We start from the raw sequence: 21,208 nt of genomic DNA on the forward strand, positions 1-21,208 counted from the left end.
CTCACACCCTAAAAAAAATTCACCCACACGTAAATTATGTACAAATATAATTCCTTTTATGACTAGATTAAAGAATAATCTATTTGGAAGTCTAAATGTAGCACAAATTGCTAGTAATGGAGAGATCAAAATACAGTAATCATATGCAATTTATTTATTTATTTATTTTTTTAAATAATTTTATTTTTTTAATGGGGTGACATCAATAAATCAGGATACATATATTCAAAGATAACAAGTCCAGGTTATCTTGTCGTTCAATTAAATCAAATGCAATTTAGATAGTACAATGGCAATCATAATTGAACAGATTTTTTATATAAATTCAAAAAAGGTAAATGAAATTTAGATTTATTAGCAACAGTCAGGTGCAATAGCAACAGAACACAAGAGTATGTAATTTGGATTTGCTCAAAATATCTCTAATTATTATTTATACCTACTTTTAAATATTAAGCCATTTAGAAGGGTGTGTTCCTCTGTGTGTTTTAAATCTTAAGCATATATTTGGTTTCCCCCTTGTTCATACACTTAACAATGATGACAACAAAACCGCGACTACGAAATCAGATTTTTACCCTAAACTTTTATTATTCTTAAAACCATGTCATTTTCTTTCACTGGATAACAACTACATTTTGTGATGGTAACTTTAGAGGCTGATCCAACTAAAAACTAAAGAAGAAAACTAATGCCTCTGGACTTTAAATCTTGCTATCAGTTAAGAGTGCTGGATATAGACATAAAATAGAGGCTCTCTAAAATAAGGTGAAAGCGGAATATTTATCCCTAATATCATTCAAGTTTAATAAGCTAACCATTCTTCCTACACAGTTTGTTTAAGAAAGACCAATGATGCCCCCACTTGACAAAAGCATGTTAGTGCTAAACAATTAAAATTAACCCCACATAATTATGATTTATGCATTCACTGTTCCTATGGAAAGACTATTAAAAAAAGAGCAAAGATGTAATTTCTTACTTTTTGTTAACCATCAGGTTAACAAATTATGTAAAAAACCATGAATCCAGCAAAGTGTTGTTTTTTAAAAATGATCTCCTATATCAAGTCAATGCTGAAAAATTCACAGCTCATAAAAATCAACCAATTTTGATTAATTGTATTCAATATGAATAAGTAGGTAAAAATAGAATTCCTAATATAGTAAAATATTTACCTTAGAATAAATAACAACTCTCTTAACTATAATCTAACATTATAAAAACAAAGTATTAAATCTTTACACCTAATGGTAATTTTGCACATCCCTCTAGTCACTTAACTTGGAAGTAGAGTAGTGAGTAGCCTATGATGAGGTAGGGGAGCAATGAACTGGGCACAAACCCATTTTTTCTTAGACTTTCTATTTTTTTAACTTTTTTTTTTTTTAGACAGAAATGAAGGGGGGGTGGGGAGAGAGAAAAGCATCAACTCATTGTTCCACTTAGTTGTGCCATTGATTGCATCTCATATGTGACCTGAAGAGGGCTCGAATCAGTACCCTTCTGATCAAGCCAGTGCCCTCAAGATGGAGCTGGCTCCCCTGGGAATGGAGCTGGTGCCTTGAGGTTTGCTGGGATTGAACCTGCAACCTCAGCACTTCAGGAGGGCACTCTATCCACTGTGCCACCAGCCAGAGCAGATTTGCCTATTATTTAAAGGACTGTTTTTATTGAAATATTTTTGTGATCCAGCAATTAATTACTTTTCTGTGTATATACCTAAAAACTTGATAACACTAATTCATAAACATATAGGTACCCCTTGTTCATTGAAGCGTTATTTATATTTATTTTTTTATTGATTGATTTTAGAGAGAGAGAGAGAGAAAGAGGGATGTACTCATTTGTTGTTCTACTTAGTTGCACATTCACTGGTCATTTCCATATGAGCCCTGATGGGGGACAGAACCAGCAACAGTGGTGTTTTTAGACAAGGCTCTAATGGACTGAGCTAACCTGCCAGGGCTGCAGCATTATTTATAATAGCCAAGACATGGAAACAACCCAAGTGTCCATCAACAGATGACAGATGAAGATATGGGGTATGTGCATGTGCAGGGGGAAATGATAACACTTAGCCATAAAAAAGATAAAATATTGTCACTTGTGACAACATGTTTGGATCTTGAGAGTATTATGCTAGGTGAAATAAGTCAGATAGAAAGAAACAAAAACTGCATAATGTGGAATATAAAACAAAAAGCAACAAATGAACTAACAAAACCAACCAAAACAAACCATAGATATAGACAACAGAACAGTGGTTACCAGAGGGAAGGAGCTGGAAAGGAGGACAAATTCGGTAAAGAAGATCAAATATGTGGTAATGGAAGAAAACTAGACTTTGGACAGTGAGTGAGTACACAATAGAGTATATAAATATTGAATTACAATGTACACTTGAAATTTATATGTTATGAACCAATGTTACATCAGTAAATTTAATTTAAAAAAAACTAAAAAATATTTTTCTATACCAAATTATATTATTAAAGCATATAAATGGGCCATGAAACCTGCAACTATCATTATACTGATTAATTCAAATCATCAATAGCACATACACAAGTAATATTCAAATGCCATTACCATAATTACAATCTAGAGTGGCTTTTTGTACTTAAAAATGAAGAAAAACACACTATAGTATTGTAATTATGAATGTATTCTGGTGTCTAAAAAGTCTCAATATGAAAAAAATCACCCTAACACAAAACCCTTGTATTAAAACATCTCAGGAGGCTTACTGCAGTAACAAGACAAAAAAGTTGTATGTATTGAAGAAACTTTGATGAAATTACAAGCCCTATAAATGGTCATGTGGGTTGCAGAGAAAGAAAATTACAGTACAGTCATTATTCAATGAATCATTCACTTGAGTATGGGACTTTCATCTAATATTTTATAGAAGGTCACAAAGAAATAAGCAAAAATCATTTTGAAACTGCTTGTTTTTTGCTATTGCTGGCTCCCGATTTTGTAGTAAATGTGGCTGGTTGCTTGACTTTTCTGTCTCAGTTCCCTCATCTATAAAGTGGGGATTATAATGGTACTTAGAGTGTTACAGTAACAAAATTTGCCTCCCTCTTCTCCTGTTCATGATGCTCTTTACCACACTCACCTTCAATCACTTTAAACCATATTGACTTCTGTTACTTCTTGTATATCCCAGACATGGACTCACCTTACTGCCTTTACACAAATTGTTCCATTTGCCTAGATCAGGGGTCGGGAACCTTTTTGGCTGAGAAAGCCATGGATGCCACATATTTTAAAATGTAATTCCATGAGAGCCATACAACAACCCATGTACGTTACACATCATCCAATAAAAATTTGGTGTTGTCCCGGAGGACAGCTGTGATTGGCTCCAGCCACCCACAACCATGAACATGAGCGGTAGGAAATGAATGGAATGAATGGATTGTAATACATGAGAATATTTTATATTTTTAACGTTATTTATTTTTTTTAATTAAAGATTTGTCTGTGAGCCAGATGCAGCCATCAAAAGAGCCACATCTGGCTCACGAGCCATAGGTTCCCAACTCCTGGCCTAGATGCTCTCCTCTCAGATATTTTCATGGTTAGCCCCAAGCAATCATCTCCATTAGGACTATTCTGACCACCCTATTTAATAACACACTCATCTCTATCACCTAACCCCAACTAGACATTCCCATCTCCCCTTACCTTTTTCCAATAGTACTTATTTTTCCCATAGTATTTATTACCTTGTTACGGTCCATATACTTAATTTTGGTTATTACCAAAATATGCTATTGTTAATGCTTATTATCTGTTCATTCTCACTAAATAAGAATGGCAGTGATTTTAGATTTTTGTTTTGTTTTTTAACTGGTCCCCAAAGTACTCAGAACAGTTCCTGGCACATAGTAGACACTCAGTAACTACTGCTAAATGAATAAGTTCATGCAAAAATAGTATAATGTATGGCACATAGTAACTATTCAGTAAATATTAACCAATTATTACTACTACCACCAATGCACGATCAGCACTTGAATTCCTATTTTTGAGTGTCTTTTGGAAACTTTAAAGGCCATAAATTTCTTCAAGATAGCCAAAAACTTTGGCAAACAAATCTATATAAGATAATCTTGATACTCTCTGTGCAAAATGAGCCCCTTGGAATTTTTGAAATACAACTTTATGGGTTTAGTGAAAAGCTCTGAATGACTTTGCAATTTATTGCGTTCCAAAGAAAGGAAGACACCAAAATTTAGCCATTAAGCACAGAATCAAATATTCAAATGTTGAAACAATTCTTTAAAACTTTTTTCTTGCATTTCCACAATAACTAAATGAGAAGTTCCCTCTATTTAATATATCGGGAAAATAAAGCACAGATATTATAGCTGTCCTTTTTATGCACTGAGAGAGGAAATTCATAAAAGTCATTCTAATTATAACTTTATGATTAGAATGATCAGTATGTTCAATTGGGTGATCCACCAGTACCCTCTCAATGAAGTCACTGTGTAGATGAAATTTCACTGATCTTGGTTTAACTGAAAACTACAGTTTAATGTCAACCATCATGGTTACAGAGCCAGTTTGAAGTGGTAACAGTAGAGAAGAAATAGAACTTTATTTGTGAATAGAACAGAGAGACAGAGAGAGGGAGAGAGATGAGAAGCATCAATTCTTCATTGAAGGCACCTTAGTTGTTCACTGATGCTTTCTCATATGTGCCTTAACGGGGGGGTGGGGGGCAGGGAGACCTACAGCAGAGTGAGTGACCCCTGCTCAAGCCAGCGACCTTGGGCTCAAGCCAGTGACCTTGGGCTTCAAGCCAGTGACCTCTGGGCTCAAGCCAGTGACCACGGGGTCACATCTATGACCCCCGCTCAAGCCAGCAACCCCGCGCTCAGGCTGGTGAGCCCACACTCAAGCAAGTGAGCCTACGCTCAAGCCTGCGACCTTGGGGTTTCAAACCTGGGTCCTCTGCATTCCAGTCTGACACTCTATCCACTGTGCCACCACCTGGTCAGGCAAGAAATAGAACTTGAGACCACTGTTTCACTTAGCAGTTCTATGTTCTAATATAGATTGTTTAAAAATATTATTTCTGTTAAGATAGCCTATTACATATTAAAAGAAAGTAGGACCACCTAGTTATTCTTACTAGCAATGGCAACAGGATCTTTTCCAGAAAACCTAGTCAAATAACTTGTCAGAAAATTTCTTAAGTTTTAATTGTTACAAGAAACTTCAATTCCATTTCTTCTGTTCTTCCCCTCTGACAACAGTTGCTTTCTCTTTGGCTGTCTCCCTTTCTTCCACCAATACAAGCACATATTCCTCTAGGTATTGCTCTAAATAGTTTTCTCTTTCCACACTCTGAGCTGATTTACTCCCAGGATTCCAACTATCAGTTCCATGCAGATGATTCCCAAATATACATTTATAGTTCAAACTGTCTCAAGTTGACTTTTCCAGCTGGCTATTCTTCCTGCCATATAAAATTCAAACTCAATATGTTCAAAACCATAATTATAATCTTTCCTTACATGCTGCTTCATTTACATTATGTTTACTAAAGGATACTGCTATTGTCCCAATTGTCTAGACTTTTAGTCTCAGTATCCGCTTTGATCTCCTTCACCTATCCCCTTTTACTAGTTACTGTAATTCACGGGCAATTTTGATCCTATTGTTGGAATGCTTTTATAATCTAACTTCTTTTGTAATATCTTCCTGATACATCTGCTTTCTTCCAAATTTTCCCTTATCTGACCAATTGTCATAGCACAATATTCTTAAAAAATAGGTCAAAGTCTCTAATGGTTCTCAAGAACATACAAAATGATGTCAAAATACTTCTGAGCATTGAATCCCAAATATTCTTCAACATATCTAATCTCTAGGATAATTCACCATTTCATAAAATCAATTATGTCCTACCTAGCACTCAGCTTTTGCACTTTCAGTCTCTCATCTTATAGATTGTCATCACTCCCCTCCCCCCATGGAATGTCTTCTGTACAACTGCTACAATTTCTTTTTTTTTTTTTTTTTTTTGTATTTTTCTGAAGTTGGAAACGAGGAGGTAGTCAGACAGACTCCTGCATGCGCCCGACCGGGATCCACCCGGCATGCCCACCAGGGGACGATGCTCTGCCCATCTGGGGCGTTGCTCTGCCGCAATCAGAGCCATTCTAGTGCCTGAGGCAGAAGCTATAGAGCCATCCTCAGTGCCTGGGCCAACTTTGCTCCAATGGAGCCTTGGCTGCAGGAGGAGAAGAGAGAGACAGAGAGGAAGGAGAGGGGGAGGAGTAGAGAAGCAGATGGGCGCTTCTCCTGTGTGCCCTGGCCGGGAATCAAACGGGGACTCCTGCACGCCAGGCCAACGCTCTACCACTGAGCCAACTGGCCAGGGCCACAACTGCTACAATTTCACACTACCATCAAGATTAAGTTCAATCATCATCTCCTACATGCAAACTCTTCCCAATTCCCAGTCAGTAGAAGCTGCTTTCAATGTTCCTTTGACTATCTGCATCATTTAGGATATTTTTATGATAATATATCAGTTCTTCTCTCTACAAAAAGACTTAAAATCTATACCAATGTGTTCCCACACCAGAGTCTGTGCTCTTATACAATATTTCACATTTTGTGATAATTTACTTTGAGCACCTTAGCAGAAACTAAATTTCCTGAGACTAGTGATTGCCTTTATCAACTTACTACCATTTACAGAGCTTAGATCACTGCCCCCTATATGTTAAATTAATTCAAAAACAGGCAATTGATCCAAACAATGTAAACCCCAGAAGTATTGTTAATAAAACCCTTTGCTCATTCTGTTGGACTTCAGATTACTGATTAGAACTAGAACTAATTAAATCTAGAGCATTAACATTACACCCGACCATTGCTGAAGCTGTAAAACATTCTGGTCTCCCTACCACTGATCTAGAGACTAATTACTGCAAATTACTGCAAGTAGTTGAGAGAACTTTGGATAAATCTTAACACTTGGTGAGCCATAAACAACAGCAGAGATGAGACCAAGAATAGTTACATCTGTACTATTCTTATATTTTTTCAAACTGTTTTTATTTGAGTGGCTTCATTTTATTCTCATGGTAAAACTGAAAGGTAGGCTTTGTTATCTGACCAGTAGACAAACAGAAAGATTATGGGAAAAACTTCTGCTTACATTAAAGTAGGACAACCATTTGAATACAATTTGTAAAAGCTAAACAAACTATTTTTTAGAAAAACTTCTAAAAACATCAAAACCTAACCCCAGGCCAAGACCTAGAGAAAACCTGGGAGTGAGCAAAGCTCTCAGTGCTGCTTTTACACTGGTTGATCTGGAACAGTGAGTGAGAGGTAGAGCTGCACTTTGGTAGACTCCCAAAAAGCGATACGAGCTCCTCTATCCTCAAAAGTTGGAAAAATACAATAATAAAGAAAAGAAAGTGGGGAAAAGGAATAAAAAATAAGCATATATTAAAAAGAACCAATAAAGCTGAAACCTGCTTCTTTGGAAGGACAAAATAAAACTTTTAGTGTGACTGACCAAGATAAATGAAGAGAAGCAAATTCCTAAAAAAGTATAGCTAAAAGAAGTAGAAAATCTGGATTGTACTAAAAATTTAAATAAACTGAATTTGTAATTAAAAACGTTCCTATAAACAAAATTCTAGGGATTTCATTGTCAGTTCCACCAAATATTGAACAAAGAAATGTTTCTAACATTATACAGATTCTTCCAGAATAAGAAAAATGGGCTTATTCTCCAACTCATTTAATGATCCTACAAATCTTGATTCCAAAACTCAATAGAATAAGGCAAAATTACAGAAAAACCAATCATGAATATTGAGGCAAAATGAAAATACTAGCACAGTGAATCTAGAAGTTTAAAAACTGAACTGGAGTCATTCCAGGAATGTACATTTGACTTGACAGTAGCAAATCTATTGCGTCATCTTGCTATATTAACAGACTGTAAGGGAAAATAGGTAGCTATAATCCTCTAAATAACTGCAGAAATGCATTTAATAAAATTTAAGATCCATTTATATTCTATAAAATAATTCTGGCAGACTAGTAAGTAGTAAGATAAGATGCCTTAACTTGCAAAAATCCTACAACAGATATTGTAACAGTAAAACATTTAGTTTTCCCTTTGAGATTGAGAATCTATCACCACTTTTTTTTGTGTGTGTGTGTTTTTCCAAAGTGAGAAGCAGGGTGCAGCAGACAGACTCCTGCATGCGCCTGACCGGGATCCACCCAGCATGCCCACAGGGGGCAATGCTTGGTCCATCTGGGGTGTTGTTCCAATGCAACTGGAGCCATCCTCAGCACCCGGGGCCAACTTTGCTCCCATGGAGTCTTGGTTGTGGGAGGGGAAGAGAGAGATAGAGAGAAAAGAGAGGGGGAAGGATGGAGAAGCAGATGGGCACTTCTCCTGTGTGCCCTGGCCGGGAATCAAACCCGGGACTTCCGTATGCCGGGCTGATGCTCTACCATTGAGCCAACCAGCCATGGCCGAGAATCTATCACCACTTTTATTCAACATTGTACTGATGTGCTAGCTATTGCATTAAGGCCAGAAAAAGTCATAAGGATATAAATATTGAAAAAGAAACAAAACTATAAAATTGTCTTTATATACAAATAAAATTAAGTATGTAAAACATTCAAAAGAAGCTACAGATAATTTATTAGCATTAGTAAGAGAATTTAAAGAGGGTGCCAGAAATTTAAAAAAAAGAATAAAACCAACTGCATTTTGGTCCACTGATAAAAGCAGTTAGAAATTTAAAAATTGAAGACTTCTTGTAGTGGTCTAAACATACCAAGTACTAAGGAATTAATCTACAAATAATGTATATGACTGTAATATATATATATATATATATATATATATATGCTATCACACACTCTATTGTGAGAAAATAAAGGAGACCTAAAGAAACAGAAAACATACCATATTCATGGGTTAGAAGACTCAACTTTGTAAAGTTACCATATTTTTCCCAGGGTACAAGGGTTAACCAACAGACTTAAACCCTTTCTTCATGCAGAAATGACCTTGAGTTTAACAGTATTTCCATGGAAATATATTGAATTAAGATCAATGTGAAATGTCAGATGTTACCATGCAACACTATTTTATTTTATTTTATTTTATTTATTTTAAGTGAGAGGAGGGGAGATAGTGAGACAGACTCCCGCATGCACCCCGAATAGGAGTAACCCTGGTCTGGGGCTGAAGCTTGAAGCAATAGAGAGACACTATTTATTGTAGAAATGACCCCAATTTGGTGAACTGCACATAAACTTAGAAGCCTGTCAATAAACTATAAATGATTACTAAAAACAAAGGCCACAGCCTCCCTGCACATAGTACAACTCTCGTAGCCACATGTGTCCCTTGAGGGATGTGATAGTTTTTAAGTATGGGTTGTGACAAGTTCCTATATTTTATAAGCCAGAATGGTCCACACCCACCTGATCTTGTCACCTTACAACTAAATAGTTCATGGGGACGGGGGTATGGTTTTGCATTCCTGATATTATAATGTTAACATATGCATATATATATGTATATACACACACATACACAAATAGCTTATAAGTAAAATATACAAAAAACTCTGAAGATCAGTAAGAAAAAAAGGTCAACCAATAGAAAAATGGACAAAAACTGAATGTGCACTTTACAAAAGGAGAACCCAAACATCAAGCACATAAGAAAATCTGCTTCATTACATTAGTCTTCAGAGAATCCCCCAAAACACTACTACATCCTCCTTCAAAAACTAAAATTAAAAAGTCTTTTATTAAAATTAAATGAAATGAACAATACTATGTGTTGGCAAGGTAGTATAGCAAAAGGAACTCATACAGGGCTGACAGAAAAACCATTATGGTAAATTTGGAGATATGCCTATATTATGCCCAGCAAGTCTAGATTTATATCCTACAGACATGTATGCTTACAGAGAATAGAAACGTATGCCTACATATGTTCATACAAAATCACTGTTTGCAATTTCCCAAATCTGAAACAGATCTAAATGTTCATCAACAATAAAACAGATATTAAAATTGTGGTCTATTCAGATAGTAAAATACCATACACATGCACAGAAATAACACATGGCTAGTCCTAAAACATTACCTACTGAACAAAAGAAAATAGGTACAAAATCATATATACATGAGATTTCACATGTAAAATGAGAAACCAGTTAAAAATTAAACCATACTGTTTAAGAAATTGTACTTCGCCTGACCAGGCGATGGCGCAGTGAATACAGTGTCGGACTGGGATGCAGAGGACCCAGGTTCGAGACCCCAAGGTTGCCAGCTTGAGCGCAGGCTCATCTGGTTTGAGCAAAGCTCACCAGCTTGGACCCAAGGTCTTTGGCTTGAGAGCAAGGGGTTATTTGGTCTGCTGTAGCCCCACGGTCAAGGCACATATGACAAAGCAATCAATGAACAACTAAGGCAGCGGTTCTCAACCTCTGGGTCACGACCCCGGCGGGGGTCGAACAACCAAAACACAGGGGTCGCCTAAAGCCATCGATGAACTAAGGTGTCTCAACGACAAACTAATGATTGATGCTTCTCATATCTCTCCGTTCCTGTCTGTCTGTCCCTATCTATCCCTCTCTGACTCTCTGTCTCTGTAAAAAGAACAAAAAAAATTCATTATAAAAAAAGGAAAAAAAATTGTATTTCAAACTATAAAGCAAGAACAAAGTGATTTCTATAAAATTGTGATAGTGATCTCTAGGGAAGAGGAAAGAATTTAGGATAAGGGCCACAAAAGCAGATAGCTTCTGGGTTGTTGGCAAAAATCTAATTCTTGTGGTGTTTACATAGATATCTGCTTAAAATAATTTGTTAAGCTGTGTATTTTGTCTTATGCACTTTATTTTTGTATATATTTCACACACATGTTCAGTTTCACACCAAAAGAAAGTTAAGAAGAATATTGGAATTGCTAATTTTAAAATGATGAAATAAAAATGGTGGTTTCCCAATTCAACTTGAAAATTACTCAAAGGTAACAAGGATGATAAGAAACTGAAAAGTACCCTTTTTAGCATAAACTAGGAGATGAGTGATCCTGACTAGCATTTTTGGAAAAGTACTAAGAAATCAACAGTTAAACTCCCTTAACTATCAGAAGAATCAAATACAAATTAAAGAATACAGAACTCATAGTGTAAATTATTTTTTAAAAATTAGAAAGCATAATATAAAATATCAGAGCCAAAACCAAATATATCTAATAATTATGTAGAACAGAGAGTATAAATAGGTCCACATACAACAGACATGAGGAAAATGATGGACTTAAGAACTTATGTGTAAAGATTGGTGGCAATATTGACAAATGTTATTGTTTGACATTGTGTAATCAAATGTGATAACATATAGATCTTCAGGAGTTGGGAAATCAGTATTTACAAATGAACAATGTATGATGTTATAAAATCATGCATCAATAAAATATCTATTTGAAAATGTAAGATAGACCGATGTATTGTTTCGATTTGTACACTGCAAATAACTTAAGTTTTAATGTAGTATTAGAAAAGGCAATCAGCAAATATTTTTTTTATTTACTTTTTTGAGAGAGAGAGAGAGGGGGGGGGGGGAAGGGGGAGAGAAGAGAGAGAGAAAGATGCATCAACTCATTGTTCCACTGAGCTGTTCCACTGATTGCTTCTCATATGTGCCTTGACTGGAACTTGAGCCAGCAACCTCAGAATCAAACCCGCGACCTCAGTGCTCCGGGACTATGCTCTATCCACCTTGCCACCAGCCAGGGCCCCCCAATTACTTTAAATGTCTATTAAAATTAACTTATTTTTCCAACTATATATAAAAGTGAGTTCATATTTTCTTTATATACTTCAACCAAACAACAAATTAAATGCCAAAGCTGATTTCTCTTATGCCAGACATCAGTTTGGCAAAAATGGAAAAAAAAATTATTCTTCTTACTAATAAAATTGTTTTGTTTTTGAAAAATGCAATAATTTTTTGTTAAAAATTCTATTTATGATATCTGCAGTGGTCTGTGTACTCTTTTGCAGATGCTGAGAGAAATAAAGACTTGGTCATAGTAAGAGAGGCTTGCTTGATTGAGATTTTTCATCTCCTTTTTCTAGGAGAACAGACTTAAGCCCCAGGCTTGAACTCTAAATGCAGGCCTCTGTCTCTAGATCTGTGCACCTGGGTGAATGGCGGAAGAACTACTCAGCAGTTACATCTGGCATGTGTACAGCAGGGCAGATGGCAGATGCCTACTGAGAGCAGATTCTGTGCATTCAGTAGGCATGAGCAAACTCCAAGATCTTCTAGGTCTATGCTTCCAAACTGTTCAAACATTATGCAGAGAAATATTCTGTAGTCATTGATTATGACTATGTTGAAACTGTCTGGAATGACTATTCAGAAAATATTTTAACTTTAGCAAGATCTCAGCAAACTGATAGTGACAAGTGGCTGTCTGGATTGTCAAATAATGTTTTCCAAATGAAAAAAATGTTACTTAGGTTAAAATGTATGTAATGTTATTTAAAATGAATTAATATAAATTTAAATTTCTCATTTTTGATTTTTAATACTGTTTATATCAGTAATAGATATAATTCACATAAACAAAAATTCTTTGGGGTCCTCAGTAACTTAAACATTTTTAAACTTGATAAAGTACACATAATATAGTATATACCATCTTAACCATTTTGAAGTGGTAGTAAGTACATTTTTTAAAAAATTTTTTATTTATTCATTTTAGAGAGAACAGGGAGACAGAGAGAGAGAGAGACAGAGAGACAGAGAGAGAGAAGGGGGGAGGAGCTGGAAGCATCAACTCCCATATGTGCCTTGACCAGGCAAGCCCAGGGTTTCGAACCGGCGACCTCAGCATTTCCAGGTCGACGCTTTATCCACTGCGCCACCACAGGTCAGACCTTAAGTACATTTCTATCATGGAACCATCATCCATCTCCAGAACACTTAATCTTACAAAACAAAAACTCTATAACCCTTGAACAGTAATTCTTTATTTCTGCTATCCCACAGACCCTGGCAACCACTATTCTACTTTCTGTCTCTTTGATTTTGATTACTCTGGGCATCTCATATAAGTGGAATCACACATATTTGTCATTCTGTGACTGGTTTATTTCATTTAGCATTACCTCAAGGTTCATCCATGTTAACAGCACATGTCACAATTTCCTTCCTTTTTAAGGCTAAATATTCCATTGTATATGTATAATCCATTTACCTGTCACTGGACACATAGATTGCATCCATGTTTAAGTTAATGTGAATAATGATGCAATAAATATGTGTGTAAAAATATCTCTTCAAGATCCTGCTTTCAATTCTTTTGGGCATTGATCCAAAACTAAAATTGCTGGATCATAGGGTAATTCTATTTAAAAAATTTTGAAGTACTTCTATAGTTATTCCATAGTGGCTGCACAATTTTACATTCCCACCAACAGTGTACAAGGTCCCAGTTTTTATTTTCTGGGGTTTTTTGTTTCTTTGGTGTTTTTTTTTTTTTTTCTTTTTTGTTTTTTGGTTTTTTTTTTTACAGAGACAGAGTCAGAGAGAGGGATAGATAGGGACAGATAGCCAGACAGGAATGGAGAGAGATAAGAAGCATCAATTATTAGTTTTTCATTGCAACACCTTAGTTGTTCATTGATTGCTTTCTCATATGTGCCTTGACCGGGGGGCTACAGCAGACTGAGTACCCTTGCTCGAGCCAGTGACCTTGGGGCCAAGCTGGTGAGCTTTGCTCAAACCAGATGAGCCCACGCTCAAGCTGGTGACCTCGGGTCTCGAACCTGGGTCCTCCACATACCAGTCCGATGCTCTATCCACTGTGCCACCTCCTGGTCAGGCTTTTGTTTCCTGTTTTTTTGATAGCAATAATTCTAATCAGTATGATGTGAAATAGCATCTCATTGTGGTTTTGATAATGCATTCTCTAATTATTTGTGACACTGAATATCTTTCATGCGCCTACCAGCCACCCACCCATATACCTTTTTTGGTGAAATGTGCCTTTAGTATCATATCCAAAAATTCACTGCCCAAATCCAAGGTCATGAAGCTTTTGCTCTATGTTCTTAGCATGTGACTATATGGTTTTTCCAGGACCATTTATTGAAAAGACTGTACTGAACCTTTTCAATGGACTTGACATTGTGTTGTAAATCATGTGATCATATATGCAAGGGTTTATATCTAGGTTTTCTATTCAACTCCATTGCTTTATAAGTCTGTCTTTATGCCAATACTACACTTTTTGGATTACTGTAGTTTTATAGAAAGTTTTGAAATCAGGATGTGTGAACCCTCCAACTGTGTTATTTTTCAAGATTGTTTTAACTATTCGGGTCCCCTAAGATTCCATATGAATTTTAAGATGGATTTTTTATTTTTGCAAAAGATATTTTTTAGAAATTTGATAGGAATCTTAGTGAACTGACTTAACAATATTTATTGTGTCCATTTATTTGTGTCTTCTTTAACTTCTTTTATCACAGTTTTCTACTTTTCAGTGTACAATTCTTTCACCTCCTTGGTTAATGCCTAAGTATTTTATTCTTTTTGATAGGACTGCAAATAAAATTGTTTTAACTTTCTTTTCAGAATGTTCATGTTAGTGACAGAAATACAACTGATTCTTATATGTTGACTTTGTATCATTTGCTTAACTCATTTGTTAGTTCTAACAGATTTTTGGTGGATTATTTAGGGTTTTCTCTGTATATAATCATATCTGTGCACAGTGATAATTTTAATCCTCCCATTCCAATTTGGATGCCTTTTTTATTTCTTTGTCTTGCCTAACAGCTCTAGCTAGGACTTGAGTATGATGTTGAATAGAAGTGTCAAGAGTAGGTAGGCATCCTTGCTTTGGTCTTGATCTTAGCAGAAATGCTTTCAGTCTTTCAATGTTGTATATAATTTTGCTGTGGGCTTTCAATATATGGCTTTTATTATCTTGATGTAGTTTCTGTCTGTTTCTAGTTTGATAAGGGTTTGCATCATTAAAGGGTGTTGCATTTTGTCAAATGCTTTTTCTGTATCTATTGAGAGAATCATATGCTTGTTATTCTTCATTATGTTAATGTGGTATTGATTGATTTTCCTATGTTGAACCATCTTTGCATTCCAGGAATCAATCCCACTTGGACATAACATACAATTATTTTAATATGCTGCTAAATTCAGTTTGCTGATGTTGTTGAGAAATATATTTTAATTTTTTTTTAAGTGAGAGTAGGGGTGATACAGAGACAGACTCCCATATATGCCCTGAACAGAATTCACCTGGCAACCCATCTGGGGCTGATACTCTGCCCATCTTGGGCCACTGGCAATCAAGCTATTTTTAGCGCCTGACACAAAGGCTTGATAGAGCCATCCTCAGCACCTGCCAATATGCTCAAATCAATCAAGCCATGGCTACGGGAGGGGAAAAAAGAGAAAGAGAGAGAAGGAAGGGTTGGGGGGGGATAGCAGATGGTTACCTCTCCTGTGTTCCCTGACCGGGAATCAAACCTGGGACATCCATTCGCCAGGCCGACGTTCTATTTACTAAACCAACTGGCATAAACTTAACCATCATCTCTTTTATTTTTTATTTATTTTAATTTATTTTTAATTTATTTTAATTTATTGTGTTTACATAGATTCAAGTGTTGCCCCAAATGCATCCCCCCTTCCCTGTATCCCCCTCAACATGTCCCTTGCCCCCCTCCCTATAGCGCCCTCCCCCCTTCCCTTCAGGTTTATCCCATCCTATCATTCCCTTTCTCAACCACCATCTCTTTCAAAAATGTTTTAAAAAATTGTTCTTAAGCATTATTTTTATTCTAAATATATTTTGAATCATTTTGATACCATCCTAAGAAATACTGTTTGCATTTTGATGGTTACATAAGAATCTATTAAGTATCTAGGGAAAAGGGACAAATTCACAATATTTAATATTATTTAAGTAAAATGATATATATATAAAATGCCAAGAATGTCTTAGCCAGTGTATTATCTTTTTCAGTACTTCCTCTGTTTTCTTCAATAATATTAGAAAAAGTAAATAAAACAGCCTGACCAGTGGTGGCGCAGCAGATAGAGCACTGACCTGGAACTTTGAGGTCCCAGGTTCAAAACCTCAAGGTTGCCAGCTTCAGTGCAGGATCATCGACAAGATCCCATGGTCGCACGCAGGCTTGACACCCCCCCCCCCCCTTCAAGGCATGTATGAGAAAGCAATCAGTGAACAACTAAGGTGCAGTACTATAAGTTGATGCTTCTCATCTCTCTCTCTCTTCCTGTCTCTCTCTTGCTTAAAAAAAAGTAAATAAAACTGAGAAAACAAAAATCATGTTAATGATATGCATATCTTTTCAATATTCAGAGCAAATCTATTTTACTATAACTAATTATTATCAAATGTATTTAACGTGTTAGATATGTTAGCAATTTATAAATTAATACTATTAAATGGTAAGTATTTACATTTTCTTTTTTAAGATTTACTGATTTTAGAGAGAGGAGAGAGAGGAAGAAAGGAGGGGATGGTTAGGAGTGGGAAATATCAACTCATAGTTGCTTCTCGTATGTGCCTGGATTGGGCAAGCGCGGAACTTGAACTGGTGACCTAAGCATTCCAGGTCGAGGCTTTATCCACTGCAGCACCACAGGTCAGGCAGCAATTATTTTAATGAAAGAATTTAATTATAAGATTCCTCTTCTCCTGGTACATATTTAAAATATAATGTGAATTTCAAAAATTAATTTTAAAAATATGCCAATAAAATTTTGTATAAGTGAGGTAAATTTATAGCAATAAAGATCTTATAAAAATACTTTTTATGGTAATACCAATGTGAATTTTAAAAAATTCATATATAGACCACCTAAAACATAAATAAAGGGGAAATCCTGATCTAGCAAGTTAACCATTGCTAGAAATATCTAAGAAAGCACATATTTTTAGATATTTCCAAGAGACTCCTATTTAACAATTAATATTAATAATTGAGTTATTAATATTAATAACTCAAGAGATTCTAATAAATCACACATTAATATAATATCTAAGGAATACTTATACTGTTTGTCCAGTCTTTCTGCAAGTTTTTGCCTTTACTGGACAAGGGTAAATTATATTCAATTACAGGTATAATTCTTGACTAAGTTAGCAAAATAATAATTTTACAATATTAAGATGGGCTTTCCTTCTCAACTTAGTTATTTTTAGATTTTAAACAAATTTATAAAAGAATAATTTAGATACAACAAAATTCACCCTCTATAAGTGTATAGTTCGAATTTTACAAATTCATATGGCCGTGGAGCCAACTCAATATTTTTAATTACCTTACTGTATCATTTGAGTCAGTAAATTAGCAGCTTATTCCCACTCTTTTCCTGATCCCATTTCAGCCCTTTTGCTCACTGAATCCATAGAATATAAAAGCAAATAAAGATGGTTTGTTTAATGCATTTCCCAACATTGATAATTTGAGGAGATCACACATTTCAAAATAGAGCCTAAATTGACAACAGTACAAATTAATTCAGTATAATATTTGGTTTTGCTTTTACAGATCATATTAATATGTTTTTGCAGGAAAACAAAAAGATTAAAGAATCATTAAACTGAATTCACAGAATTATCTGCTTTTTCCTAAGAGTCCTTATTATATTGCTGGTCTTATGATAAAAATTCATATCAACAAGATAAAAAGAATAAAATGTCTGAAAATTTCTACGGAGACAATTACAATTGTTAAATAACAGGTTTTTCAACTGATTTGAGTATGAGCTTTAAGGCTTAAACTTTTTCCATTATCATTTGGCTCTATAATTTCAAAAATAATTTACCCAACAGCTGTAAACTTAAAGAGAGAGATTTAAAAATGCTTCAGCTACATTCTTCAGTCTAAACAGGCAACCTGTCTTGATTTAAAAGATTTTACACTGTCTTTCTAGGAATTGTCATATTGCCCAAATTAGCTTATTATGATATTAGGAGCTTTGTTGTTACAAAAAGAGGATAAAAACATGCAACAAAAATCTATCCCATCTTTCTATTTTAGTATTATGAGAAATTTGATTTATTTGCCATTAATTCATTTACCTAGGAAAATCATACACAATGTTCAGACTCCAAATTAATACTGGGTGGTTATGCCTTTCTATACGACAAGTCAAAGCTTGTAAATAAAAAGAGAGGTGTAAAAAGCATGGAAAGTTTCACTACACTATAGTGTTGTTTGTTTGTTTGTTTTTTGTATTTTTCTGAAGCTGGAAACGGGGAGAGACAGTCAGACAGACTCCCGCATGCGTCCGACCGGGATCCACCCGGCATGCCCACCAGGGGGCGACGCTCTGCCCACCAGGGGGCGATACTCTGCCCTTCCGGGCCGTCGCTCATTGAGACCAGAGCCACTCTAGCGCCTGGGGCAGAGGCCAAGGAGCCATCCCCAGCGCCCGGGCCATCTTTGCTCCAATGGAGCCTCGGGTGCGGGAGGGGAAGAGAGAGACAGAGAGAAAGGAGAGGGGGAGGGGTGGAGAAGCAGATGGGCGCTTCTCCTGTGTGCCCTGGCCGGGAATTGAACCCGGGACTTCCGCACGCCAGGCCGACACTCTACCACTGAGCCAACCGGCCAGGGCCTACACTATAGTGTTTTTAACAAAACATATTTACTGCCTTGGGTAAAAAGTAAAAGTAGCTCATAGCTGCAAAACTTTGTATTAAAGCTTAGTGTGCCATATTAGTTAAATGAAAGATTCTTAAACATGTCCCACCAAAAAACCTTACCAAATTGCATTTGCCACCAAATGACTAACAAGTACACAACAGTTGGAAACTGTCAAAATATTTTACAGCTCAATTGTAATTACCAACCAAGTCTAAGCATGCCCCCAGTGGGCGTTAACTACTACATCTTGGGGGATTCAAAACATTAAGCAGCAGTCTTTGTGTGTGTGTGTGTGTGTGTTTTCTAATTTACACACTTAAAACTTCTGACTAACAACTCCAAAGACTTTTGTTGTACTTCATGAAAAATCAGCAAAACATCAATATGAGATATAATAATTGAGCATTTTTGTAGATTCACCAATAAGAAGGGGACTTTTACAAGGATCATCTGGTTAATCTCTTATCATTATAATTCAATATATTGATTATTTGGTTGTCTTTGAAAATGTATTATAAGTGATCTAAAGACAGAAGTGTTTTCTGCCATTCTATCACAATAGATGTAGCCAAAAATAATTGTGAAGATGTGATTATGGAGAAATGTCAATATGGAAGTACAGCTGGTGAGTTTCCAGAGGGGAGAATGCAGACATCAATTGCCACTTGAAGTCGAACAGCATCTAGTCGAACAGAATGCTGCCCTCCTCACCAGACAGTGTACCAAGGAGTGGAATACAGCTTGAGGCTCTGCAATCATCTCAATTTAGTATCTCTTACCAACAGAAAAGAACTGAGTTAATTACTACTAACCATAATCACAGAATACTACTTCCACCAGGTATCACTACCCATCCACTATTCTTGCTATCAGTTGGGGATCGAAATAGAAAGCAGAATTTATCACAGAATACATAAATTTGTTTTTCTGAGTTTCCTAACTCTGTACTTTTCCCGAGAGGTATCAATCAGGGGAGAGTATTCAAAAAGCAGATGAGTAATGTACTCAGAACATTCTGGCGTTTCAAATTTAAACTAAAATTATATTAAATTTAAAATGTACTTTGAAATGTAACTATGGTTATACAATTATATCTGTTTAATATTAAACTGAAATGTGAGCACACAAATACTAATTGTAAAAGGATACTTTTACCTTTTTATATGCCTAAAAAATTCCATTGCAAATCACTAGAAAAGAAATCATAGTAGTAGCCACACATGCTATCAATTGTTTAAGCATAATTATTTAATAAATGGATTTCAATGGGATCATAATGTGAATTAATTTTTAAAAAGGCTTTAAAAATTAAATGAATTTGAAGTTCTATATGGTTCTCAGGAGAACCATAATTACTAAAGCATCATGACCACAACTAGATGGAATATTCAAACACAACTGGAAACACTGATTACTGTAGCACTGTAGTTAGAGTAGTTGAATGGGTCAGCTATTAATGGTAAAAAATATTTTCTTTTTTAAGTAATTTTTTACACCAAATACTTGGATACAAAATTTGTGAAAAAAAGAAATGTATTTATATATTACAGTAATATTATATAGGTTTGTGTCTCCAACTTTTATCACATGCCAGTATCAGGGGGAAAAAAGTAAAAACATTTATTTATGTTTTATACAAATACACTGCTGTATATTATAAAACATATCACAAGCAAAAATTTAAAAAGACAAAGATGAAGTTAGCAATTAAAATATTTTATTTAACTTACTCATGGTGTAAAAACAATTTTATTTCATTATAGAAAAAGAACAATGTGATAGAAAAGGCTTAATTGTTTTTGAAAATGTTGGTTTAATAACCTGAATGTCTTATCCTAAAGTGTATATGTTGATACCTAGTTTGAATGGCTGTCACAGCTGAAAAAGATACATCACAAAAATAAGTAAATCTAAATGCAAAAAGCACATCACTGGCTATACTTACTAAATCAGTATACTCATTTTTCAATCCCATCTATCAATTATGCAAGATTTTTGTTGATATTCACCTAGTTTTTATTCCCTGATATTAATTAGTTGTGGTTAAAATGCCACTAATAATTTTTTTGGACTTCAAAACAGGTTAGAAAATTCAGGTTCTTAAAGTGTATTTTATGAGAGTTTACATAGGTGACACAGGTATTGTTTTTCTGTAGCAGATACTATAGGCTGGCTGTAACTAACATCCAGTCTCATGTCTACTTCTTCTAAGGAATCAGGAAGAACTTTGCAATTACTTTTCCTAACGTATCTTGTAGAAAAGGGTATCCACATGACAGTCTGGCCAATATAACGTGAGTGGAATTTCACGAAAATATGAACAGCCAATGAATGTTAAGTAGAAACTTGTAATTTCCTGACAAAATAATAGATGTAAAGCTTTCTCTCACACCTGTACTCCCCTTTAACAAGATAACCCTGTCAAGCTGCATATTAAATATTAATAAAACTTA

General features: G+C 35.3%; 1 protein-coding gene across 7 annotated transcripts in view; it reads right to left on the reverse strand.

The window, feature by feature from the left end:
* EHBP1 (EH domain binding protein 1) overlaps positions 1–21,208 on the reverse strand; it is a 571,353-nt gene that overhangs the window by 121,506 nt on the left and 428,639 nt on the right. The gene's annotated exons all lie outside the window — the stretch shown is intronic.

The sequence above is a fragment of the Saccopteryx leptura genome, chromosome 3 (assembly GCF_036850995.1).
Source record: "Saccopteryx leptura isolate mSacLep1 chromosome 3, mSacLep1_pri_phased_curated, whole genome shotgun sequence".
Classification (NCBI taxonomy): Eukaryota; Metazoa; Chordata; class Mammalia; order Chiroptera; family Emballonuridae; genus Saccopteryx; species Saccopteryx leptura.